General features: G+C 39.8%; 26 non-coding genes across 26 annotated transcripts; all 26 read right to left on the bottom strand.

Annotated features, from left to right (window-relative positions):
• Nucleotides 1-111: 111 nt before the first annotated feature.
• TRNAE-UUC (transfer RNA glutamic acid (anticodon UUC)) lies at nt 112-183 on the bottom strand. The gene has a single exon. It is a non-coding gene; the product is annotated as a tRNA-Glu (tRNA).
• Nucleotides 184-2077: 1894 nt separating this feature from the next.
• Nucleotides 2078-2149, bottom strand: TRNAE-UUC (transfer RNA glutamic acid (anticodon UUC)). The gene has a single exon. It is a non-coding gene; the product is annotated as a tRNA-Glu (tRNA).
• A 522-nt stretch (nt 2150-2671) lies between these two features.
• Nucleotides 2672-2743, bottom strand: TRNAE-UUC (transfer RNA glutamic acid (anticodon UUC)). The gene has a single exon. It is a non-coding gene; the product is annotated as a tRNA-Glu (tRNA).
• Nucleotides 2744-3849: 1106 nt separating this feature from the next.
• Nucleotides 3850-3921, bottom strand: TRNAE-UUC (transfer RNA glutamic acid (anticodon UUC)). The gene has a single exon. It is a non-coding gene; the product is annotated as a tRNA-Glu (tRNA).
• Nucleotides 3922-5824: 1903 nt separating this feature from the next.
• TRNAE-UUC (transfer RNA glutamic acid (anticodon UUC)) lies at nt 5825-5896 on the bottom strand. Its single transcript has one exon. It is a non-coding gene; the product is annotated as a tRNA-Glu (tRNA).
• Nucleotides 5897-7799: 1903 nt separating this feature from the next.
• Nucleotides 7800-7871, bottom strand: TRNAE-UUC (transfer RNA glutamic acid (anticodon UUC)). The gene has a single exon. It is a non-coding gene; the product is annotated as a tRNA-Glu (tRNA).
• Nucleotides 7872-10280: 2409 nt separating this feature from the next.
• TRNAE-UUC (transfer RNA glutamic acid (anticodon UUC)) lies at nt 10281-10352 on the bottom strand. Its single transcript has one exon. It is a non-coding gene; the product is annotated as a tRNA-Glu (tRNA).
• Nucleotides 10353-10869: 517 nt separating this feature from the next.
• Nucleotides 10870-10941, bottom strand: TRNAE-UUC (transfer RNA glutamic acid (anticodon UUC)). Its single transcript has one exon. It is a non-coding gene; the product is annotated as a tRNA-Glu (tRNA).
• Nucleotides 10942-11165: 224 nt separating this feature from the next.
• On the bottom strand, nt 11166-11237 carry TRNAE-UUC (transfer RNA glutamic acid (anticodon UUC)). Its single transcript has one exon. It is a non-coding gene; the product is annotated as a tRNA-Glu (tRNA).
• A 1313-nt stretch (nt 11238-12550) lies between these two features.
• TRNAE-UUC (transfer RNA glutamic acid (anticodon UUC)) lies at nt 12551-12622 on the bottom strand. The gene has a single exon. It is a non-coding gene; the product is annotated as a tRNA-Glu (tRNA).
• A 726-nt stretch (nt 12623-13348) lies between these two features.
• TRNAE-UUC (transfer RNA glutamic acid (anticodon UUC)) lies at nt 13349-13420 on the bottom strand. The gene has a single exon. It is a non-coding gene; the product is annotated as a tRNA-Glu (tRNA).
• Nucleotides 13421-13937: 517 nt separating this feature from the next.
• On the bottom strand, nt 13938-14009 carry TRNAE-UUC (transfer RNA glutamic acid (anticodon UUC)). Its single transcript has one exon. It is a non-coding gene; the product is annotated as a tRNA-Glu (tRNA).
• Nucleotides 14010-14233: 224 nt separating this feature from the next.
• On the bottom strand, nt 14234-14305 carry TRNAE-UUC (transfer RNA glutamic acid (anticodon UUC)). Its single transcript has one exon. It is a non-coding gene; the product is annotated as a tRNA-Glu (tRNA).
• Nucleotides 14306-15322: 1017 nt separating this feature from the next.
• On the bottom strand, nt 15323-15394 carry TRNAE-UUC (transfer RNA glutamic acid (anticodon UUC)). Its single transcript has one exon. It is a non-coding gene; the product is annotated as a tRNA-Glu (tRNA).
• A 517-nt stretch (nt 15395-15911) lies between these two features.
• On the bottom strand, nt 15912-15983 carry TRNAE-UUC (transfer RNA glutamic acid (anticodon UUC)). Its single transcript has one exon. It is a non-coding gene; the product is annotated as a tRNA-Glu (tRNA).
• A 224-nt stretch (nt 15984-16207) lies between these two features.
• On the bottom strand, nt 16208-16279 carry TRNAE-UUC (transfer RNA glutamic acid (anticodon UUC)). The gene has a single exon. It is a non-coding gene; the product is annotated as a tRNA-Glu (tRNA).
• Nucleotides 16280-17301: 1022 nt separating this feature from the next.
• On the bottom strand, nt 17302-17373 carry TRNAE-UUC (transfer RNA glutamic acid (anticodon UUC)). Its single transcript has one exon. It is a non-coding gene; the product is annotated as a tRNA-Glu (tRNA).
• A 219-nt stretch (nt 17374-17592) lies between these two features.
• On the bottom strand, nt 17593-17664 carry TRNAE-UUC (transfer RNA glutamic acid (anticodon UUC)). The gene has a single exon. It is a non-coding gene; the product is annotated as a tRNA-Glu (tRNA).
• A 726-nt stretch (nt 17665-18390) lies between these two features.
• On the bottom strand, nt 18391-18462 carry TRNAE-UUC (transfer RNA glutamic acid (anticodon UUC)). The gene has a single exon. It is a non-coding gene; the product is annotated as a tRNA-Glu (tRNA).
• A 515-nt stretch (nt 18463-18977) lies between these two features.
• On the bottom strand, nt 18978-19049 carry TRNAE-UUC (transfer RNA glutamic acid (anticodon UUC)). Its single transcript has one exon. It is a non-coding gene; the product is annotated as a tRNA-Glu (tRNA).
• A 516-nt stretch (nt 19050-19565) lies between these two features.
• Nucleotides 19566-19637, bottom strand: TRNAE-UUC (transfer RNA glutamic acid (anticodon UUC)). The gene has a single exon. It is a non-coding gene; the product is annotated as a tRNA-Glu (tRNA).
• Nucleotides 19638-20956: 1319 nt separating this feature from the next.
• Nucleotides 20957-21028, bottom strand: TRNAE-UUC (transfer RNA glutamic acid (anticodon UUC)). Its single transcript has one exon. It is a non-coding gene; the product is annotated as a tRNA-Glu (tRNA).
• A 1893-nt stretch (nt 21029-22921) lies between these two features.
• On the bottom strand, nt 22922-22993 carry TRNAE-CUC (transfer RNA glutamic acid (anticodon CUC)). The gene has a single exon. It is a non-coding gene; the product is annotated as a tRNA-Glu (tRNA).
• A 502-nt stretch (nt 22994-23495) lies between these two features.
• TRNAE-CUC (transfer RNA glutamic acid (anticodon CUC)) lies at nt 23496-23567 on the bottom strand. The gene has a single exon. It is a non-coding gene; the product is annotated as a tRNA-Glu (tRNA).
• A 504-nt stretch (nt 23568-24071) lies between these two features.
• Nucleotides 24072-24143, bottom strand: TRNAE-CUC (transfer RNA glutamic acid (anticodon CUC)). The gene has a single exon. It is a non-coding gene; the product is annotated as a tRNA-Glu (tRNA).
• A 218-nt stretch (nt 24144-24361) lies between these two features.
• Nucleotides 24362-24433, bottom strand: TRNAE-UUC (transfer RNA glutamic acid (anticodon UUC)). Its single transcript has one exon. It is a non-coding gene; the product is annotated as a tRNA-Glu (tRNA).
• Nucleotides 24434-25292: the final 859 nt, after the last annotated feature.

Below are 25292 nucleotides of genomic sequence, written 5' to 3' on the forward strand. Positions count from 1 at the left end.
TGTAATCAAGCCAACAAATACGAGAGGCCAATTTATATCTTTTAATTAAATTGTCTATGAGAATTTTGTACAAGCTGCGATGTTCAACTGACCAGGAATCTAAAACAGGTGTTCCCACACCGGGAATTGAACCCGGGCCTTGGCGGTGAAAGCGCCAAATCCTAACCACTAGACCATATGGGACGTTGACGTATGAAGGCATTTCCTATTTATCGGGAAAACACAAGTATGGCATATAATCTGATACTTGTGACGTGACATGAACTGAATGCCGAGTATTATATATTCTCTTCTGATGAGACAACAAATACGAGAGGCCAATTTATATCTTTTAATTAAATTGTCTATGATAATTTTGTACAAGCTGCGATGTTCAACTGACCAGGAATATAAAACTGGTGTTCTCACACCGGGAAATGAACCCGGGCCATTGCGGTGAGAGCGCCAAATCCTAACCACTAGACCATATGGGACGTTGACGTATGAAGGCGTTTCCTATTTATCGGGAACACATAAGTAAGGCATATAATCTGATACTTGTGACGTGACATGAACTGAATGTCGAGGATAATATATTCTCTTGTACTCAAGCCAACAAATACGAGAGGCCAATTTATATCTTTTAATTAAATTGTCTATGAGAATGTTGTACAAGCTGCGATGTTCAACTGACCAGGAATATAAAACTGGTGTTTTCACACCGGGAAATGAACCCGGGCCATGGCGGTGAGAGCGCCAAATCCTAACCACTAGACAATATGGGACGTTGACGTATGAAGGCGTTTCCTATTTATCGGGAACACATAAGTAAGGCATATAATCTGATACTTGTGACGTGACGTGACATGAACTGAATGTCGAGTATTATATATTCTCTTGTAATCAAGCCAACAAATACGAGAGGCCAATTTATATCTTTTAATTAAATTGTCTATGAGAATGTTGTACAAGCTGCGATGTTCAACTGACCAGGAATATAAAACTGGTGTTCTCACACCGGGAAATGAACCCGGGCCATGGCGGTGAGAGCGCCAAATCCTAACCACTAGATCATATGGGACGTTGACGTATGAAGGCGTTTCCTATTTATCGGGAACACATAAGTAAGGCATATAATCTGATACTTGTGACGTGACATGAACTGAATGGCGAGTATTATATATTCTCTTGTAATCAAGCCAACAAATACGAGAGGCCAATTTATATCTTTTAATTAAATTGTCTATGAGAATGTTGTACAAGCTGCGATGTTCAACTGACCAGGAATATAAAACAGGTGTTCCCACACCGGGAACTGAACATATAATCGGATATTAAGGCATATAATCGGATACTTGTGACGTGACATGAACTGAATGTCGAGTATTATATATTCTCTTCTGATGAGCCAACAAAAACGAGAGGCCAATTTATATCTTTTAATTAAATTGTCTATGAGAATTTTGTACAAGCTGCGATGTTCAACTGACCAGGAATATAAAACTGGTGTTTTCACACCGGGAAATGAACCCGGGCCATGGCGGTGAGTGCGCCAAATCCTAACCACTAGATCATATGGGACGTTGACGTATGAAGGCGTTTCCTATTTATCGGGAACACATAAGTAAGGCATATAATCGTATACTTGTGACGTGACGTGACATGAACTGAATGTCGTGAATTATATATATTCTCTTGTAATCAAGCCAACAAATACGAGAGGCCAATATATATCTTTTAATTAAATTGTCTATGAGAATTTTGTACAAGCTGCGATGTTCAACTGAGCAGGAATCTAAAACAGGTGTTCCCACAACGGGAATTGAACCCGGGCATTGGCGGTGAAAGCGCCAAATCCTAACCACTAGACCATATGGGACGTTGAAGAATGAAGGCGTTTCCTATTTAACGGGAACACATAAGTAAGGCATATAATCTGATACTTGTGACGTGACATGAACTGAATGTCGAGTATTATATATTCTCTTGTAATCAAGCCAACAAATACGAGAGGCCAATTTATATCTTTTAATTAAATTGTCTATGAGAATGTTGTACAAGCTGCGATGTTCAACTGACCAGGAATATAAAACTGGTGTTCCCACACCGGGAATTGAACCCGGGCCTTGGCGTTGAAAGCGCCAAATCCTAACCACTAGACCATATGGGACGTTGACGTATGAAGGCGTTTCCTATTTATCGGGAACACATAAGTAAGGCATATAATCTGATACTTGTGACGTGACGTGACATGAACTGAATGTCGAGTATTATATATTCTCTTGTAATCAAGCCAACAAATACGAGAGGCCAATTTATATCTTTTAATTAAATTGTCTATGAGAATGTTGTACAAGCTGCGATGTTCAACTGACCAGGAATATAAAACTGGTGTTCTCACACCGGGAAATGAACCCGGGCCATGGCGGTGAGAGCGCCAAATCCTAACCACTAGATCATATGGGACGTTGACGTATGAAGGCGTTTCCTATTTATCGGGAACACATAAGTAAGGCATATAATCGTATACTTGTGACGTGACGTGACATGAACTGAATGTCGTGAATTATATATATTCTCTTGTAATCAAGCCAACAAATACGAGAGGCCAATTTATATCTTTTAATTAAATTGTCTATGAGAATTTTGTACAAGCTGCGATGTTCAACTGACCAGGAATCTAAAACAGGTGTTCCCACACCGGGAATTGAACCCGGGCCTTGGCGGTGAAAGCGCCAAATCCTAACCACTAGACCATATGGGAAGTTGACGTATGAAGGCGTTTCCTATTTATCGGGAACACATAAGTAAGGCATATAATCTGATACTTGTGACGTGACATGAACTGAATGTCGAGTATTATATATTCTCTTGTAATCAAGCCAACAAATACGAGAGGCCAATTTATATCTTTTAATTAAATTGTCTATGAGAATGTTGTACAAGCTGCGATGTTCAACTGACCAGGAATATAAAACTGGTGTTCTCACACCGGGAAATGAACCCGGGCCATGGCGGTGAGAGCGCCAAATCCTAACCACTAGATCATATGGGACGTTGACGTATGAAGGCGTTTCCTATTTATCGGGAACACATAAGTAAGGCATATAATCGTATACTTGTGACGTGACGTGACATGAACTGAATGTCGTGAATTATATATATTCTCTTGTAATCAAGCCAACAAATACGAGAGGCCAATTTATATCTTTTAATTAAATTGTCTATGAGAATTTTGTACAAGCTGCGATGTTCAACTGACCAGGAATCTAAAACAGGTGTTCCCACACCGGGAATTTAACGCAGGCCTTGGCGGTGAAAGCGCCAAATCCTAACCACTAGACCATATGGGACGTTGACGTATGAAGGCGTTTCCTATTTATTGGGAACACATAAGTAAGGCATATAATCTGATACTTGTGACGTGACATGAACTGAATGTCGAGTATTATATATTCTCTTGTAATCAAGCCAACAAATACGAGAGGCTAATTTATATCTTTTAATTAAATTGTCTATGAGAATGTTGTACAAGCTGCGATGTTCAACTGACCAGGAATATAAAACTGGTGTTCTCACACCGGGAAATGAACCCGGGCCAAGGCGGTGAGAGCGCCAAATCCTAACCACTAGATCATATGGGACTTTGACGTATGAAGGCGTTTCCTATTTATCGGGAACACATAAGTAAGGCATATAATCGTATACTTGTGACGTGACGTGACATGAACTGAATGTCGTGAATTATATATATTCTCTTGTAATCAAGCCAACAAATACGAGAGGCCAATTTATATCTTTTAATTAAATTGTCTATGAGAATTTTGTACAAGCTGCGATGTTCAACTGACCAGGAATCTAAAACAGGTGTTCCCACACCGGGAATTGAACCCGGGCCTTGGCGGTGAAAGCGCCAAATCCTAACCACTAGACCATATGGGACGTTGACGTATGAAGGCGTTTCCTATTTATCGGGAACACATAAGTAAGGCATATAATCTGATACTTGTGACGTGACATGAACTGAATGTCGAGTATTATATATTCTCTTGTAATCAAGCCAACAAATAAGAGAGGCCAATTTATATCTTTTAATTAAATTGTCTATGAGAATGTTGTACAAGCTGCGATGTTCAACTGACCAGGAATATAAAACAGGTGTTCCCACACCGGGAACTGAACATATAATCGGATATTAAGGCATATAATCGGATACTTGTGACGTGACATGAACTGAATGTCGAGTATTATATATTCTCTTCTGATGAGCCAACAAATACGAGAGGCCAATTTATATCTTTTAATTAAATTGTCTATGAGAATTTTGTACAAGCTGCGATGTTCAACTGACCAGGAATATAAAACTGGTGTTTTTACACCGGGAAATTAACCCGGGCCATGGCGGTGAGTGCGCCAAATCCTAACCACTAGATCATATGGGACGTTGACGTATGAAGGCGTTTCCTATTATCGGGAACACATAAGTAAGGCATATAATCGTATACTTGTGACGTGACGTGACATGAACTGAATGTCGTGAATTATATATATTCTCTTGTAATCAAGCCAACAAATACGAGAGGCCAATTTATATCTTTTAATTAAATTGTCTATGAGAATTTTGTACAAGCTGCGATGTTCAACTGACCAGGAATCTAAAACAGGTGTTCCCACACCGGGAATTGAACTCGAGCCTTGGCGGTGAAAGCGCCAAATCCTAACCACTAGACCATATGGGACGTTGACGTATGAAGACGTTTCCTATTTATCGGGAACACATAAGTAAGGCATATAATCTGATACTTGTGACGTGACATGAACTGAATGTCGAGTATTATATATTCTCTTGTAATCAAGCCAACAAATACGAGAGGCCAATTTATATCTTTTAATTAAATTGTCTATGAGAATGTTGTACAAGCTGCGATGTTCAACTGACCAGGAATATAAAACTGGTGTTCTCACACCGGGAAATGAACCCGGGCCATGGCGGTGAGAGCGCCAAATCCTAACCACTAGATCATATGGGACGATGACGTATGAAGGCGTTTCCTATTTATCGGGAACACATAAGTAAGGCATATAATCGTATACTTGTGACGTGACGTGACATGAACTGAATGTCGTGAATTATATATATTCTCTTGTAATCAAGCCAACAAATACGAGAGGCCAATTTATATCTTTTAATTAAATTGTCTATGAGAATTTTGTACAAGCTGCGATGTTCAACTGACCAGGAATCTAAAACAGGTGTTCCCACACCGGGAATTTAACCCAGGCCTTGGCGGTGAAAGCGCCAAATCCTAACCACTAGACCATATGGGACGTTGACGTATGAAGGCGTTTCCTATTTATTGGGAACACATAAGTAAGGCATATAATCTGATACTTGTGACGTGACATGAACTGAATGTCGAGTATTATATATTCTCTTGTAATCAAGCCAACAAATACGAGAGGCTAATTTATATCTTTTAATTAAATTGTCTATGAGAATGTTGTACAAGCTGCGATGTTCAACTGACCAGGAATATAAAACTGGTGTTCTCACACCGGGAAATGAACCCGGGCCATGGCGGTGAGAGCGCCAAATCCTAACCACTAGATCATATGGGACTTTGACGTATGAAGGCGTTTCCTATTTATCGGGAACACATAAGTAAGGCATATAATCGTATACTTGTGACGTGACGTGACATGAACTGAATGTCGTGAATTATATATATTCTCTTGTAATCAAGCCAACAAATACGAGAGGCCAATTTATATCTTTTAATTAAATTGTCTATGAGAATTTTGTACAAGCTGCGATGTTCAACTGACCAGGAATCTAAAACAGGTGTTCCCACACCGGGAATTGAACCCAGGCCTTGGCGGTGAAAGCGCCAAATCCTAACCACTAGACCATATGGGACGTTGACGTATGAAGGCGTTTCCTATTTATCGGGAACACATAAGTAAGGCATATAATCTGATACTTGTGACGTGACATGAACTGAATGTCGAGTATTATATATTCTCTTGTAATCAAGCCAACAAATAAGAGAGGCCAATTTATATCTTTTAATTAAATTGTCTATGAGAATGTTGTACAAGCTGCGATGTTCAACTGACCAGGAATATAAAACAGGTGTTCCCACACCGGGAACTGAACATATAATCGGATATTAAGGCATATAATCGGATACTTGTGACGTGACATGAACTGAATGTCGAGTATTATATATTCTCTTCTGATGAGCCAACAAATACGAGAGGCCAATTTATATCTTTTAATTAAATTGTCTATGAGAATTTTGTACAAGCTGCGATGTTCAACTGACCAGGAATATAAAACTGGTGTTTTTACACCGGGAAATTAACCCGGGCCATGGCGGTGAGTGCGCCAAATCCTAACCACTAGATCATATGGGACGTTGACGTATGAAGGCGTTTCCTATTATCGGGAACACATAAGTAAGGCATATAATCGTATACTTGTGACGTGACGTGACATGAACTGAATGTCGTGAATTATATATATTCTCTTGTAATCAAGCCAACAAATACGAGAGGCCAATTTATATCTTTTAATTAAATTGTCTATGAGAATTTTGTACAAGCTGCGATGTTCAACTGACCAGGAATCTAAAACAGGTGTTCCCACACCGGGAATTGAACTCGAGCCTTGGCGGTGAAAGCGCCAAATCCTAACCACTAGACCATATGGGACGTTGACGTATGAAGACGTTTCCTATTTATCGGGAACACATAAGTAAGGCATATAATCTGATACTTGTGACGTGACATGAACTGAATGTCGAGTATTATATATTCTCTTGTAATCAAGCCAACAAATACGAGAGGCCAATTTATATCTTTTAATTAAATTGTCTATGAGAATGTTGTACAAGCTGCGATGTTCAACTGACCAGGAATATAAAACTGGTGTTCTCACACCGGGAAATGAACCCGGGCCATGGCGGTGAGAGCGCCAAATCCTAACCACTAGATCATATGGGACGATGACGTATGAAGGCGTTTCCTATTTATCGGGAACACATAAGTAAGGCATATAATCGTATACTTGTGACGTGACGTGACATGAACTGAATGTCGTGAATTATATATATTCTCTTGTAATCAAGCCAACAAATACGAGAGGCCAATTTATATCTTTTAATTAAATTGTCTATGAGAATTTTGTACAAGCTGCGATGTTCAACTGACCAGGAATCTAAAACAGGTGTTCCCACACCGGGAATTTAACCCAGGCCTTGGCGGTGAAAGCGCCAAATCCTAACCACTAGACCATATGGGACGTTGACGTATGAAGGCGTTTCCTATTTATTGGGAACACATAAGTAAGGCATATAATCTGATACTTGTGACGTGACATGAACTGAATGTCGAGTATTATATATTCTCTTGTAATCAAGCCAACAAATACGAGAGGCTAATTTATATCTTTTAATTAAATTGTCTATGAGAATGTTGTACAAGCTGCGATGTTCAACTGACCAGGAATATAAAACTGGTGTTCTCACACCGGGAAATGAACCCGGGCCATGGCGGTGAGAGCGCCAAATCCTAACCACTAGATCATATGGGACTTTGACGTATGAAGGCGTTTCCTATTTATCGGGAACACATAAGTAAGGCATATAATCGTATACTTGTGACGTGACGTGACATGAACTGAATGTCGTGAATTATATATATTCTCTTGTAATCAAGCCAACAAATACGAGAGGCCAATTTATATCTTTTAATTAAATTGTCTATGAGAATTTTGTACAAGCTGCGATGTTCAACTGACCAGGAATCTAAAACAGGTGTTCCCACACCGGGAATTGAACCCAGGCCTTGGCGGTGAAAGCGCCAAATCCTAACCACTAGACCATATGGGACGTTGACGTATGAAGGCGTTTCCTATTTATCGGGAACACATAAGTAAGGCATATAATCTGATACTTGTGACGTGACATGAACTGAATGTCGAGTATTATATATTCTCTTGTAATCAAGCCAACAAATAAGAGAGGCCAATTTATATCTTTTAATTAAATTGTCTATGAGAATGTTGTACAAGCTGCGATGTTCAACTGACCAGGAATATAAAACAGGTGTTCCCACACCGGGAACTGAACATATAATCGGATATTAAGGCATATAATCGGATACTTGTGACGTGACATGAACTGAATGTCGAGTATTATATATTCTCTTCTGATGAGCCAACAAATACGAGAGGCCAATTTATATCTTTTAATTAAATTGTCTATGAGAATTTTGTACAAGCTGCGATGTTCAACTGACCAGGAATATAAAACTGGTGTTTTTACACCGGGAAATTAACCCGGGCCATGGCGGTGAGTGCGCCAAATCCTAACCACTAGATCATATGGGACGTTGACGTATGAAGGCGTTTCCTATTTATCGGGAACACATAAGTAAGGCATATAATCGTATACTTGTGACGTGACGTGACATGAACTGAATGTCGTGAATTATATATATTCTCTTGTAATCAAGCCAACAAATACGAGAGGCCAATTTATATCTTTTAATTAAATTGTCTATGAGAATTTTGTACAAGCTGCGATGTTCAACTGACCAGGAATCTAAAGCAGGTGTTCCCACACCGAGAATTGAACCCGGGCCATGGCGGTGAAAGCGCCAAATCCTAACCACTAGACTATATGGGACGTTGACGTATGAAGGCGTTTCCTATTTATCGGGAACACATAAGTAAGGCATATAATCTGATACTTGTGACGTGACATGAACTGAATGTCGAGTATTATATATTCTCTTGTAATCAAGCCAACAAATACGAGAGGCCAATTTATATCTTTTAATTAAATTGCCTATGAGAATGTTGTACAAGCTGCGATGTTCAACTGACCAGGAATATAAAACTGGTGTTCTCACACCGGGAAATGAACCCGGGCCATGGCGGTGAGAGCGTCAAATCCTAACCACTAGATCATATGGGACGTTGACGTATGAAGGCGTTTCCTAATTATCGGGAACACATAAGTAAGGCATATAATCGTATACTTGTGACGTGACGTGACATGAACTGAATGTCGTGAATTATATGTATTCTCTTGTAATCAAACCAACAAATACGAGAGGCCAATTTATATCTTTTAATTAAATTGTCTATGAGAATTTTGTACAAGCTGCGATGTTCAACTGACCAGGAATCTAAAACAGGTGTTCCCACACCGGGAATTGAACCCGGGCCTTGGCGGTGAAAGCGTCAAATCCTAACCACTAGACCATATGGGACGTTGACGTATGAAGGCGTTTCCTATTTATCGGGAACACATAAGTAAGGCATATAATCTGATACTTGTGACGTGACGTGACATGAACTGAATGTCGAGTATTATATATTCTCTTGTAATCAAGCCAACAAATACGAGAGGCCAATTTATATCTTTTAATTAAATTGTCTATGAGAATGTTGTACAAGCTGCGATGTTCAACTGACCAGGAATATAAAACTGGTGTTCTCACACCGGGAAATGAACCCGGGCCATGGCGGTGAGAGCGCCAAATCCTAACCACTAGACCATATGGGACGTTGACGTATGAAGGCGTTTCCTATTTATCGAGAACACATAAGTAAGGCATATAATCTGATACTTGTGACGTGACATGAACTGAATGTCGAGTATTATATATTCTCTTGTAATCAAGCCAACAAATACGAGAGGCCAATTTATATCTTTTAATTAAATTGTCTATGAGAATGTTGTACAAGCTGCGATGTTCAACTGACCAGGAATCTAAAACAGGTGTTCCCACACCGGGAACTGAACATATAATCGGATATTAAGGCATATAATCGGATACTTGTGACGTGACATGAACTGAATGTCGAGTATTATATATTCTCTTCTGATGAGCCAACAAATACGAGAGGCCAATTTATATCTTTTAATTAAATTGTCTATGAGAATTTTGTACAAGCTGCGATGTTCAACTGACCAGGAATATAAAACTGGTGTTTTTACACCGGGAAATTAACCCGGGCCATGGCGGTGAGTGCGCCAAATCCTAACCACTAGATCATATGGGACGTTGACGTATGAAGGCGTTTCCTATTTATCGGGAACACATAAGTAAGGCATATAATCGTATACTTGTGACGTGACGTGACATGAACTGAATGTCGTGAATTATATATATTCTCTTGTAATCAAGCCAACAAATACGAGAGGCCAATTTATATCTTTTAATTAAATTGTCTATGAGAATTTTGTACAAGCTGCGATGTTCAACTGACCAGGAATCTAAAACAGGTGTTCCCACACCGGGAATTGAACCCGGGCCATGGCGGTGAAAGCGCCAAATCCTAACCACTAGACTATATGGGACGTTGACGTATGAAGGCGTTTCCTATTTATCGGGAACACATAAGTAAGGCATATAATCTGATACTTGTGACGTGACATGAACTGAATGTCGAGTATTATATATTCTCTTGTAATCAAGCCAACAAATACGAGAGGCCAATTTATATCTTTTAATTAAATTGTCTATGAGAATGTTGTACAAGCTGCGATGTTCAACTGACCAGGAATATAAAACTGGTGTTCTCACACCGGGAAATGAACCCGGGCCATGGCGGTGAGAGCGCCAAATCCTAACCACTAGATCATATGGGACGTTGACGTATGAAGGCGTTTCCTATTTATCGGGAACACATAAGTAAGGCATATAATCGTATACTTGTGACGTGACGTGACATGAACTGAATGTCGTGAATTATATGTATTCTCTTGTAATCAAGCCAACAAATACGAGAGGCCAATTTATATTTTTTAATTAAATTGTCTATGAGAATTTTGTACAAGCTGCGATGTTCAACTGACCAGGAATCTAAAACAGGTGTTCCCACACCGGGAATTGAACCCGGGCCTTGGCGGTGAAAGCGCCAAATCCTAACCACTAGACCATATGGGACGTTGACGTATGAAGGCGTTTCCTATTTATCGGGAACACATAAGTAAGGCATATAATCTGATACTTGTGACGTGACGTGACATGAACTGAATGTCGAGTATTATATATTCTCTTGTAATCAAGCCAACAAATACGAGAGGCCAATTTATATCTTTTAATTAAATTGTCTATGAGAATTTTGTACAAGCTGCGATGTTGAACTGACCAGGAATCTAAAACAGATGTTCCCACACCGGGAATTGAACCCGGGCCTTGGCGGTGAAAGCGCCAAATCCTAACCACTAGACAATATGGGACGTTGACGTATGAAGGCGTTTCCTATTTATCGGGAACACATAAGTAAGGCATATAATCTGATACTTGTGACGTGACGTGACATGAACTGAATGTCGAGTATTATATATTCTCTTGTAATCAAGCCAACAAATACGAGAGGCCAATTTATATCTTTTAATTAAATTGTCTATGAGAATGTTGTACAAGCTGCGATGTTCAACTGACCAGGAATATAAAACTGGTGTTCTCACACCGGGAAATGAACCCGGGCCATGGCGGTGAGAGCGCCAAATCCTAACCACTAGATCATATGGGACGTTGACGTATGAAGGCGTTTCCTATTTATCGGGAACACATAAGTAAGGCATATAATCTGATACTTGTGACGTGACATGAACTGAATGTCGAGTATTATATATTCTCTTGTAATCAAGCCAACAAATACGAGAGGCCAATTTATATCTTTTAATTAAATTGTCTATGAGAATGTTGTACAAGCTGCGATGTTCAACTGACCAGGAATATAAAACAGGTGTTCCCACACCGGGAACTGAACATATAATCGGATATTAAGGCATATAATCGGATACTTGTGACGTGACATGAACTGAATGTCGAGTATTATATATTCTCTTCTGATGAGCCAACAAATACGAGAGGCCAATTTATATCTTTTAATTAAATTGTCTATGAGAATTTTGTACAAGCAGCGATGTTCAACTGACCAGGAATATAAAACTGGTGTTTTCACGCCGGGAAATGAACCCGGGCCATGGCGGTGAGTGCGCCAAATCCTAACCACTAGATCATATGGGACGTTGACGTATGAAGGCGTTTCCTATTTATCGGGAACACATAAGTAAGGCATATAATCGTATATTTGTGACGTGACGTGACATGAACTGAATGTCGTGAATTATATATATTCTCTTGTAATCAAGCCAACAAATACGAGAGGCCAATTTATATCTTTTAATTAAATTGTCTATGAGAATTTTGTGCAAGCTGCGATGTTCAACTGACCAGGAATCTAAAACAGGTGTTCCCACAACGGGAATTGAACCCGGGCCTTGGCGGTGAAAGCGCCAAATCCTAACCACTAGACCATATGGGACGCTGAAGTATGAAGGCGTTTCCTATTTAACGGGAACACATAAGTAAGGCATATAATCTGATACTTGTGATGTGACATGAACTGAATGTCGAGTATTATATATTCTCTTGTAATCAAGCCAACAAATACGAGAGGCCAATTTATATCTTTTAATTAAATTGTCTATGAGAATGTTGTACAAGCTGCGATGTTCAACTGACCAGGAATATAAAACTGGTGTTCCCATACCGGGAATTGAACCCAGGCCTTGGCGGTGAAAGCGCCAAATCCTAACCACTAGACCATATGGGACGTTGACGTATGAAGGCGTTTCCTATTTATCGTAACACATAAGTAAGGCATATAATCGGATACTTGTGACGTGAGAATGAACTGAATGTCGAGTATTATATATTCTCTTGTAATCAAGCCAACAAATACGAGAGGCCAATTTATATCTTTTAATTAAATTGTCTATGAGAATGGTGTACAAGCTGCGATGTTCAACTGACCAGGAATATAAAACAGGTGTTCACACACCGGGAACTGAACATATAATCGGATATTTAGGCATATAATCGGATACTTGTGACGTGACATGAACTGAATGTCGAGTATTATATATTCTCTTCTGATGAGCCAACAAATACGAGAGGCCAATTTATATCTTTTAATTAAATTGTCTATGAGAATTTTGTACAAGCTGCGATGTTCAACTGACCAGGAATATAAAACTGGTGTTTTTACACCGGGAAATTAACCCGGGCCATGGCGGTGAGTGCGCCAAATCCTAACCACTAGATCATATGGGACGTTGACGTATGAAGGCGTTTCCTATTTATCGGGAACACATAAGTAAGGCATATAATCGTATACTTGTGACGTGACGTGACATGAACTGAATGTCGTGAATTATATATATTCTCTTGTAATCAAGCCAACAAATACGAGAGGCCAATTTATATCTTTTAATTAAATTGTCTATGAGAATTTTGTACAAGCTGCGATGTTCAGCTGACCAGGAATCTAAAACAGGTGTTCCCACACCGGGAATTGAACCCGGGCCATGGCGGTGAAAGCGCCAAATCCTAACCACTAGACTATATGGGACGTTGACGTATGAAGGCGTTTCCTATTTATCGGGAACACATAAGTAAGGCATATAATCTGATACTTGTGACGTGACATGAACTGAATGTCGAGTATTATATATTCTCTTGTAATCAAGCCAACAAATACGAGAGGCCAATTTATATCTTTTAATTAAATTGTCTATGAGAATGTTGTACAAGCTGCGAAGTTCAACTGACCAGGAATATAAAACTGGTGTTCTCACACCGGGAAATGAACCCGGGCCATGGCGGTGAGAGCGCCAAATCCTAACCACTAGATCATATGGGACGTTGACGTATGAAGGCGTTTCCTATTTATCGGGAACACATAAGTAAGGCATATAATCGTATACTTGTGACGTGACGTGACATGAACTGAATGTCGTGAATTATATGTATTCTCTTGTAATCAAGCCAACAAATACGAGAGGCCAATTTATATCTTTTAATTAAATTGTCTATGAGAATTTTGTACAAGCTGCGATGTTCAACTGACCAGGAATCTAAAACAGGTGTTCCCACACCGGGAATTGAACCCGGGCCTTGGCGGTGAAAGCGCCAAATCCTAACCACTAGACCATATGGGACGTTGACGTATGAAGGCGTTTCCTATTTATCGGGAACACATAAGTAAGGCATATAATCTGATACTTGTGACGTGACGTGACATGAACTGAATGTCGAGTATTATATATTCTCTTGTAATCAAGCCAACAAATACGAGAGGCCAATTTATATCTTTTAATTAAATTGTCTATGAGAATTTTGTACAAGCTGCGATGTTGAACTGACCAGGAATCTAAAACAGATGTTCCCACACCGGGAATTGAACCCGGGCCTTGGCGGTGAAAGCGCCAAATCCTAACCACTAGACAATATGGGACGTTGACGTATGAAGGCGTTTCCTATTTAACGGGAACACATAAGTAAGGCATATAATCTGATACTTGTGATGTGACATGAACTGAATGTCGAGTATTATATATTCTCTTGTAATCAAGCCAACAAATACGAGAGGCCAATTTATATCTTTTAATTAAATTGTCTATGAGAATGTTGTACAAGCTGCGATGTTCAACTGACCAGGAATATAAAACTGGTGTTCCCACACCGGGAATTGAACCCAGGCCTTGGCGGTGAAAGCGCCAAATACTAACCACTAGACCATATGGGACGTTGACGTATGAAGGCGTTTCCTATTTATCGTAACACATAAGTAAGGCATATAATCGGATACTTGTGACGTGAGAATGAACTGAATGTCGAGTATTATATATTCTCTTGTAATCAAGCCAACAAATACGAGAGGCCAATTTATATCTTTTAATTAAATTGTCTATGAGAATGGTGTACAAGCTGCGATGTTCAACTGACCAGGAATATAAAACAGGTGTTCACACACCGGGAACTGAACATATAATCGGATATTAAGGCATATAATCGGATACTTGTGACGTGACATGAACTGAATGTCGAGTATTATATATTCTCTTCTGATGAGCCAACAAATACGAGAGGCCAATTTATATCTTTTAATTAAATTGTCTATGAGAATTTTGTACAAGCTGCGATGTTCAACTGACCAGGAATATAAAACTGGTGTTTTTACACCGGGAAATTAACCCGGGCCATGGCGGTGAGTGCGCCAAATCCTAACCACTAGATCATATGGGACGTTGACGTATGAAGGCGTTTCCTATTTATCGGGAACACATAAGTAAGGCATATAATCGTATACTTGTGACGTGACGTGACATGAACTGAATGTCGTGAATTATATATATTCTCTTGTAATCAAGCCAACAAATACGAGAGGCCAATTTATATCTTTTAATTAAATTGTCTATGAGAATTTTGTACAAGCTGCGATGTTCAACTGACCAGGAATCTAAAACAGGTGTTCCCACACCGGGAATTGAACCCGGGCCATGGCGGTGAAAGCGCCAAATCCTAACCACTAGACTATATGGGACGTTGACGTATGAAGGCGTTTCCTATTTATCGGGAACACATAAGTAAGGCATATAATCTGATACTTGTGACGTGACATGAACTGAATGTCGAGTATTATATATTCTCTTGTAATCAAGCCAACAAATACGAGAGGCCAATTTATATCTTTTAATTAAATTGTCTATGAGAATGTTGTACAAGCTGCGATGTTCAACTGACCAGGAATATAAAACTGGTGTTCTCACACCGGGAAATGAACCCGGGCCATGGCGGTGAGAGCGCCAAATCCTAACCACTAGATCATATGGGACGTTGACGTATGAAGGCGTTTCCTATTTATCGGGAACACATAAGTAAGGCATATAATCGTATACTTGTGACGTGACGTGACATGAACTGAATGTCGTGAATTATATGTATTCTCTTGTAATCAAGCCAACAAATACGAGAGGCCAATTTATATCTTTTAATTAAATTGTCTATGAGAATTTTGTACAAGCTGCGATGTTCAACTGACCAGGAATCTAAAACAGGTGTTCCCACACCGGGAATTGAACCCGGGCCTTGGCGGTGAAAGCGCCAAATCCTAACCACTAGACCATATGGGACGTTGACGTATGCAGGCGTTTCCTATTTATCGGGAACACATAAGTAAGGCATATAATCTGATACTTGTGACGTGACGTGACATGAACTGAATGTCGAGTATTATATATTCTCTTGTAATCAAGCCAACAAATACGAGAGGCCAATTTATATCTTTTAATTAAATTGTCTATGAGAATTTTGTACAAGCTGCGATGTTGAACTGACCAGGAATCTAAAACAGATGTTCCCACACCGGGAATTGAACCCGGGCCTTGGCGGTGAAAGCGCCAAATCCTAACCACTAGACAATATGGGACGTTGACGTATGAAGGCGTTTCCTATTTATCGGGAACACATAAGTAAGGCATATAATCTGATACTTGTGACGTGACGTGACATGAACTGAATGTCGAGTATTATATATTCTCTTGTAATCAAGCCAACAAATACGAGAGGCCAATTTATATCTTTTAATTAAATTGTCTATGAGAATGTTGTACAAGCTGCGATGTTCAACTGACCAGGAATATAAAACTGGTGTTCTCACACCGGGAAATGAACCCGGGCCATGGCGGTGAGAGCGCCAAATCCTAACCACTAGATCATATGGGACGTTGACGTATGAAGGCGTTTCCTATTTATCGGGAACACATAAGTAAGGCATATAATCTGATACTTGTGACGTGACATGAACTGAATGTCGAGTATTATATATTCTCTTGTAATCAAGCCAACAAATACGAGAGGCCAATTTATATCTTTTAATTAAATTGTCTATGAGAATGTTGTACAAGCTGCGATGTTCAACTGACCAGGAATATAAAACAGGTGTTCCCACACCGGGAACTGAACATATAATCGGATATTAAGGCATATAATCGGATACTTGTGACGTGACATGAACTGAATGTCGAGTATTATATATTCTCTTCTGATGAGCCAACAAATACGAGAGGCCAATTTATATCTTTTAATTAAATTGTCTATGAGAATTTTGTACAAGCAGCGATGTTCAACTGACCAGGAATATAAAACTGGTGTTTTCACGCCGGGAAATGAACCCGGGCCATGGCGGTGAGTGCGCCAAATCCTAACCACTAGATCATATGGGACGTTGACGTATGAAGGCGTTTCCTATTTATCGGGAACACATAAGTAAGGCATATAATCGTATATTTGTGACGTGACGTGACATGAACTGAATGTCGTGAATTATATATATTCTCTTGTAATCAAGCCAACAAATACGAGAGGCCAATTTATATCTTTTAATTAAATTGTCTATGAGAATTTTGTGCAAGCTGCGATGTTCAACTGACCAGGAATCTAAAACAGGTGTTCCCACAACGGGAATTGAACCCGCGCCTTGGCGGTGAAAGCGCCAAATCCTAACCACTAGACCATATGGGACGCTGAAGTATGAAGGCGTTTCCTATTTAACGGGAACACATAAGTAAGGCATATAATCTGATACTTGTGATGTGACATGAACTGAATGTCGAGTATTATATATTCTCTTGTAATCAAGCCAACAAATACGAGAGGCCAATTTATATCTTTTAATTAAATTGTCTATGAGAATGTTGTACAAGCTGCGATGTTCAACTGACCAGGAATATAAAACTGGTGTTCCCACACCGGGAATTGAACCCAGGCCTTGGCGGTGAAAGCGCCAAATCCTAACCACTAGACCATATGGGACGTTGACGTATGAAGGCGTTTCCTATTTATCGTAACACATAAGTAAGGCATATAATCGGATACTTGTGACGTGAGAATGAACTGAATGTCGAGTATTATATATTCTCTTGTAATCAAGCCAACAAATACGAGAGGCCAATTTATATCTTTTAATTAAATTGTCTATGAGAATGGTGTACAAGCTGCGATGTTCAACTGACCAGGAATATAAAACAGGTGTTCACACACCGGGAACTGAACATATAATCGGATATTAAGGCATATAATCGGATACTTGTGACGTGACATGAACTGAATGTCGAGTATTATATATTCTCTTCTGATGAGCCAACAAATACGAGAAGCCAATTTATATCTTTTAATTAAATTGTCTATGAGAATTTTGTACAAGCTGCGATGTTCAACTGACCAGGAATATAAAACTGGTGTTTTTACACCGGGAAATGAACCCGGGCCATGGCGGTGAGTGCGCCAAATCCTAACCACTAGATCATATGGGACGTTGACGTATGAAGGCGTTTCCTATTTATCGGGAACACATAAGTAAGGCATATAATCGTATACTTGTGACGTGACGTGACATGAACTGAATGTCGTGAATTATATATATTCTCTTGTAATCAAGCCAACAAATACGAGAGGCCAATTTATATCTTTTAATTAAATTGTCTATGAGAATTTTGTACAAGCTGCGATGTTCACCTGACCAGGAATCTAAAACAGGTGTTCCCACACCGGGAATTGAACCCGGGCCTTGGCGGTGAAAGCGCCAAATCCTAACCACTAGACCATATGGGACGTTGACGTATGAAGGCGTTTCCTATTTATCGGGAACACATAAGTAAGGCATATAATCTGATACTTGTGACGTGACATGAACTGAATGTCGAGTATTATATATTCTCTTGTAATCAAGCCAACAAATACGAGAGGCCAATTTATATCTTTTAATTAAATTGTCTATGAGAATGTTGTACAAGCTGCGATGTTCAACTGACCAGGAATATAAAACTGGTGTTCTCACACCGGGAAATGAACCCGGGCCATGGCGGTGAGAGCGCCAAATCCTAACCACTAGATCATATGGGACGTTGACGTATGAAGGCGTTTCCTATTTATCGGGAACACATAAGTAAGGCATATAATCGTATACTTGTGACGTGACGTGACATGAACTGAATGTCGAGTATTATATATTCTCTTGTAATCAAGCCAACAAATACGAGAGGCCAATTTATATCTTTTAATTAAATTGTCTATGAGAATTTTGTACAAGCTGCGATGTTGAACTGACCAGGAATCTAAAACAGATGTTCCCACACCGGGAATTGAACCCGGGCCTTGGCGGTGAAAGCGCCAAATCCTAACCACTAGACAATATGGGACGTTGACGTATGAAGGCGTTTCCTATTTATCGGGAACACATAAGTAAGGCATATAATCTGATACTTGTGACGTGACGTGACATGAACTGAATGTCGAGTATTATATATTCTCTTGTAATCAAGCCAACAAATACGAGGGGCCAATTTATATCTTTTAATTAAATTGCCTATGAGAATGTTGTACAAGCTGCGATGTTGAACTGACCAGGAATCTAAAACAGATGTACCCACACCGGGAATTGAACCCGGGCCTTGGCGGTGAAAGCGCCAAATCCTAACCACTAGACCGTATGGGACGTTGACGTATGAAGGCGTTTCCTATTTATCGGGAACACATACGTAAGGCATATAATCTGATACTTGTGACGTGACATGAACTGAATGTCGAGGATAATATATTCTCTTGTAATCAAGCCAACAAATACGAGAGGCCAATTTATATCTTTTAATTAAATTGTCTATGAGAATGTTGTACAAGCTGCGATGTTCAACCGACCAGGAATCTAAAACAGGGGGTTCCCACACCGGGAATTGAACCCGGGCCTTGGCGGTGAAAGCGCCAAATCCTAACCACTAGACCATATGGGATGTTGACGTATGAAGGCGTTTCCTATTTATCGGGAACACATAAGTAAGGCATATAATCTGATACTTGTGACGTGACGTGACATGAACTGAATGTCGAGTATTATATATTCTCTTGTAATCAAGCCAACAAATACGAGAGGCCAATTTATATCTTTTAATTAAATTGTCTATGAGAATTTTGTACAAGCTGCGATGTTGAACTGACCAGGAATCTAAAACAGATGTTCCCACACCGGGAATTGAACCCGGGCCTTGGCCGTGAAAGCGCCAAATCCTAACCACTAGACAATATGGGACGTTGACGTATGAAGGCGTTTCCTATTTATCGGGAACACATAAGTAAGGCATATAATCTGATACTTGTGACGTGACGTGACATGAACTGAATGTCGAGTATTATATATTCTCTTGTAATCAAGCCAACAAATACGAGAGGCCAATTTATATCTTTTAATTAAATTGTCTATGAGAATGTTGTACAAGCTGCGATGTTCAACTGACCAGGAATATAAAACTGGTGTTCTCACACCGGGAAATGAACCCGGGCCATGGCGGTGAGAGCGCCAAATCCTAACCACTAGATCATATGGGACGTTGACGTATGAAGGCGTTTCCTATTTATCGGGAACACATAAGTAAGGCATATAATCTGATACTTGTGACGTGACATGAACTGAATGTCGAGTATTATATATTCTCTTGTAATCAAGCCAACAAATACGAGAGGCCAATTTATATCTTTTAATTAAATTGTCTATGAGAATGTTGTACAAGCTGCGATGTTCAACTGACCAGGAATATAAAACAGGTGTTCCCACACCGGGAACTGAACATATAATCGGATATTAAGGCATATAATCGGATACTTGTGACGTGACATGAACTGAATGTCGAGTATTATATATTCTCTTCTGATGAGCCAACAAATACGAGAGGCCAATTTATATCTTTTAATTAAATTGTCTATGAGAATTTTGTACATGCAGCGATGTTCAACTGACCAGGAATATAAAACTGGTGTTTTCACGCCGGGAAATGAACCCGGGCCATGGCGGTGAGTGCGCCAAATCCTAACCACTAGATCATATGGGACGTTGACGTATGAAGGCGTTTCCTATTTATCGGGAACACATAAGTAAGGCATATAATCGTATATTTGTGACGTGACGTGACATGAACTGAATGTCGTGAATTATATATATTCTCTTGTAATCAAGCCAACAAATACGAGAGGCCAATTTATATCTTTTAATTAAATTGTCTATGAGAATGTTGTACAAGCTGCGATGTTCAACCGACCAGGAATCTAAAACAGGGTGTTCCCACACCGGGAATTGAACCCGGGCCTTGGCGGTGAAAGCGCCAAATCCTAACCACTAGACCATATGGGATGTTGACGTATGAAGGCGTTTCCTATTTATCGGGAACACATAAGTAAGGCATATAATCTGATACTTGTGACGTGACATGAACTGAATGTCGAGTATTATATATTCTCTTGTAATCAAGCCAACAAATACGAGAGGCCAATTTATATCTTTTAATTAAATTGTCTATGAGAATTTTGTACAAGCTGCGATGTTGAACTGACCAGGAATCTAAAACAGATGTTCCCACACCGGGAATTGAACCCGGGCCTTGGCCGTGAAAGCGCCAAATCCTAACCACTAGACAATATGGGACGTTGACGTATGAAGGCGTTTCCTATTTATCGGGAACACATAAGTAAGGCATATAATCTGATACTTGTGACGTGACGTGACATGAACTGAATGTCGAGTATTATATATTCTCTTGTAATCAAGCCAACAAATACGAGAGGCCAATTTATATCTTTTAATTAAATTGTCTATGAGAATGTTGTACAAGCTGCGATGTTCAACTGACCAGGAATATAAAACTGGTGTTCTCACACCGGGAAATGAACCCGGGCCATGGCGGTGAGAGCGCCAAATCCTAACCACTAGATCATATGGGACGTTGACGTATGAAGGCGTTTCCTATTTATCGGGAACACATAAGTAAGGCATATAATCTGATACTTGTGACGTGACATGAACTGAATGTCGAGTATTATATATTCTCTTGTAATCAAGCCAACAAATACGAGAGGCCAATTTATATCTTTTAATTAAATTGTCTATGAGAATGTTGTACAAGCTGCGATGTTCAACTGACCAGGAATATAAAACAGGTGTTCCCACACCGGGAACTGAACATATAATCGGATATTAAGGCATATAATCGGATACTTGTGACGTGACATGAACTGAATGTCGAGTATTATATATTCTCTTCTGATGAGCCAACAAATACGAGAGGCCAATTTATATCTTTTAATTAAATTGTCTATGAGAATTTTGTACAAGCAGCGATGTTCAACTGACCAGGAATATAAAACTGGTGTTTTCACGCCGGGAAATGAACCCGGGCCATGGCGGTGAGTGCGCCAAATCCTAACCACTAGATCATATGGGACGTTGACGTATGAAGGCGTTTCCTATTTATCGGGAACACATAAGTAAGGCATATAATCGTATATTTGTGACGTGACGTGACATGAACTGAATGTCGTGAATTATATATATTCTCTTGTAATCAAGCCAACAAATACGAGAGGCCAATTTATATCTTTTAATTAAATTGTCTATGAGAATTTTGTGCAAGCTGCGATGTTCAACTGACCAGGAATCTAAAACAGGTGTTCCCACAACGGGAATTGAACCCAGGCCTTGGCGGTGAAAGCGCCAAATCCTAACCACTAGACCATATGGGACGCTGAAGTATGAAGGCGTTTCCTATTTAACGGGAACACATAAGTAAGGCATATAATCTGATACTTGTGATGTGACATGAACTGAATGTCGAGTATTATATATTCTCTTGTAATCAAGCCAACAAATACGAGAGGCCAATTTATATCTTTTAATTAAATTGTCTATGAGAATGTTGTACAAGCTGCGATGTTCAACTGACCAGGAATATAAAACTGGTGTTCAAACACCGGGAATTGAACCCGGGCCTTGGCGGTGAGAGCGCCAAATCCTAACCACTAGACCATATGGGATGTTGACGTACGAAGGCGTTTCCTATTTATCGGGAACACATAAGTAAGGCATATAATCGGATACTTGTGACGTGACATGAACTGAATGACGAGTATTATATATTCTCTTCTGGTGAGACAACAAATACGAGAGGCCAATTTATATTTTTTAATTAAATTGTCTCTGAGAATTTTGTAAAGCTGCGATGTTCAACTGACCAGGAATCTAAAACAGGTGTTCCCACACCGAGAATTGAACCCGGGCCTTGGCGGTGAGAGCGCCAAATCCTAACCACTAGACCATATGGGACGATGACATTTGAAGGCGTTTCTTATTTATCGGGAAACACAAGTATGGCATGCAATCGGATACTTCTGACATGAACTGCACGTCGTGTATTACATATTCTCTTGTAATCAAGCCAACAAATACGAGAGGCCAATTTATATCTTTTAATTAAATTGTCTATGAGAATTGTGTACAAGCTGCGATGTTCAACTGACCAGGAATATAAAACTGGTGTTCAAACACCGGGAATTGAACCCGGGCCTTGGCGGTGAGAGCGCCAAATCCTAACCACTAGACCATATGGGATGTTGACGTACGAAGGCGTTTCCTATTTATCGGGAACACATAAGTAAGGCATATAATCGGATACTTGTGACGTGACATGAACTGAATGACGAGTATTATATATTCTCTTCTGGTGAGACAACAAATACGAGAGGCCAATTTATATTTTTTAATTAAATTGTCTCTGAGAATTTTGTAAAGCTGCGATGTTCAACTGACCAGGAATCTAAAACAGGTGTTCCCACACCGAGAATTGAACCCGGGCCTTGGCGGTGAGAGCGCCAAATCCTAACCACTAGACCATATGGGACGATGACATTTGAAGGCGTTTCTTATTTATCGGGAAACACAAGTATGGCATGCAATCGGATACTTCTGACATGAACTGCACGTCGTGTATTACATATTCTCTTGTAATCAAGCCAACAAATACGAGAGGCCAATTTATATCTTTTAATTAAATTGTCTATGAGAATTGTGTACAAGCTGCGATGTTCAACTGACCAGGAATATAAAACTGGTGTTCTCACACCGGGAAATGAACCCGGGCCATGGCGGTGAGAGCGCCAAATCCTAACCACTAGATGATATGGGACGTTGACGTATGAAGGCGTTTCCTATTTATCGGGAACACATAAGTAAGGCATATAATCGTATACTTATGACGTGACGTGAACTGAATGTCGAGTATTCTATATTCCCTTGTGATCGAGCCAACAAATACGAGAGGCCAATTTATATCATTTAATTAAATTTTCTATGAGAATGTTGTACAAGCTGCGATGTTCAACTGACCAGGAATATAAAACAGGTGTTCCCACACCGGGAATTGAACCCGGGCCTTGGCGGTGAGAGCGCCAAATCCTAACCACTAGATCATATGGGACGTTGACGTATGAAGGCGTTTCCTATTTATCGGGAACACATAAGTAAGGCATATAATCTGATACTTGTGACGTGACATGAACTGAATGCCGAGTATTATATATTCTCTTCTGATGAGACAACAAATACGAGAGGCCAATTTATATCTTTTACTTAAATTGTCTATGAGAATTTTGTACAAGCTGCTATGTTCAACTGACCAGGAATCTAAAACAGGTGTTCCCACACCGGGAATTGAACCCGGGCCTTGGCGGTGAAAGCGCCAAATCCTAACCACTAGACCATATGGGACGTTGACGTATGAAGGCGTTTCCTATTTATCGGGAACACATAAGTAAGGCATATAATCTGATACTTGTGACGTGACATGAACTGAATGTCGAGTATTATATATTCTCTTGTAATCAAGCCAACAAATACGAGAGGCCAATTTATATCTTTTAATTAAATTGTCTATGAGAATGTTGTACAAGCTGCGATGTTCAACTGACCAGGAATATAAAACTGGTGTTCTCACACCGGGAAATGAACCCGGGCCATGGCGGTGAGAGCGCCAAATCCTAACCACTAGATCATATGGGACGTTGACGTATGAAGGCGTTTCCTATTTATCGGGAACACATAAGTAAGGCATATAATCTGATACTTGTGACGTGACATGAACTGAATGTCGAGTATTATATATTCTCTTGTAATCAAGCCAACAAATACTTGAGGCCAATTTATATCTTTTAATTAAATTGTCTATGAGAATTTTGTGCAAGCTGCGATGTTCAACTGACCAGGAATCTAAAACAGGTGTTCCCACAACGGGAATTGAACCCGGGCCTTGGCGGTGAAAGCGCCAAATCCTAACCACTAGACCATATGGGACGCTGAAGTATGAAGGCGTTTCCTATTTAACGGGAACACATAAGTAAGGCATATAATCTGATACTTGTGATGTGACATGAACTGAATGTCGAGTATTATATATTCTCTTGTAATCAAGCCAACAAATACGAGAGGCCAATTTATATCTTTTAATTAAATTGTCTATGAGAATGTTGTACAAGCTGCGATGTTCAACTGACCAGGAATATAAAACTGGTGTTCAAACACCGGGAATTGAACCCGGGCCTTGGCGGTGAGAGCGCCAAATCCTAACCAC

The sequence above is a fragment of the Saccoglossus kowalevskii genome, chromosome 9 (assembly GCF_978046115.1).
Source record: "Saccoglossus kowalevskii chromosome 9, keSacKowa6.1, whole genome shotgun sequence".
NCBI classification, from domain to species: domain Eukaryota; kingdom Metazoa; phylum Hemichordata; class Enteropneusta; family Harrimaniidae; genus Saccoglossus; species Saccoglossus kowalevskii.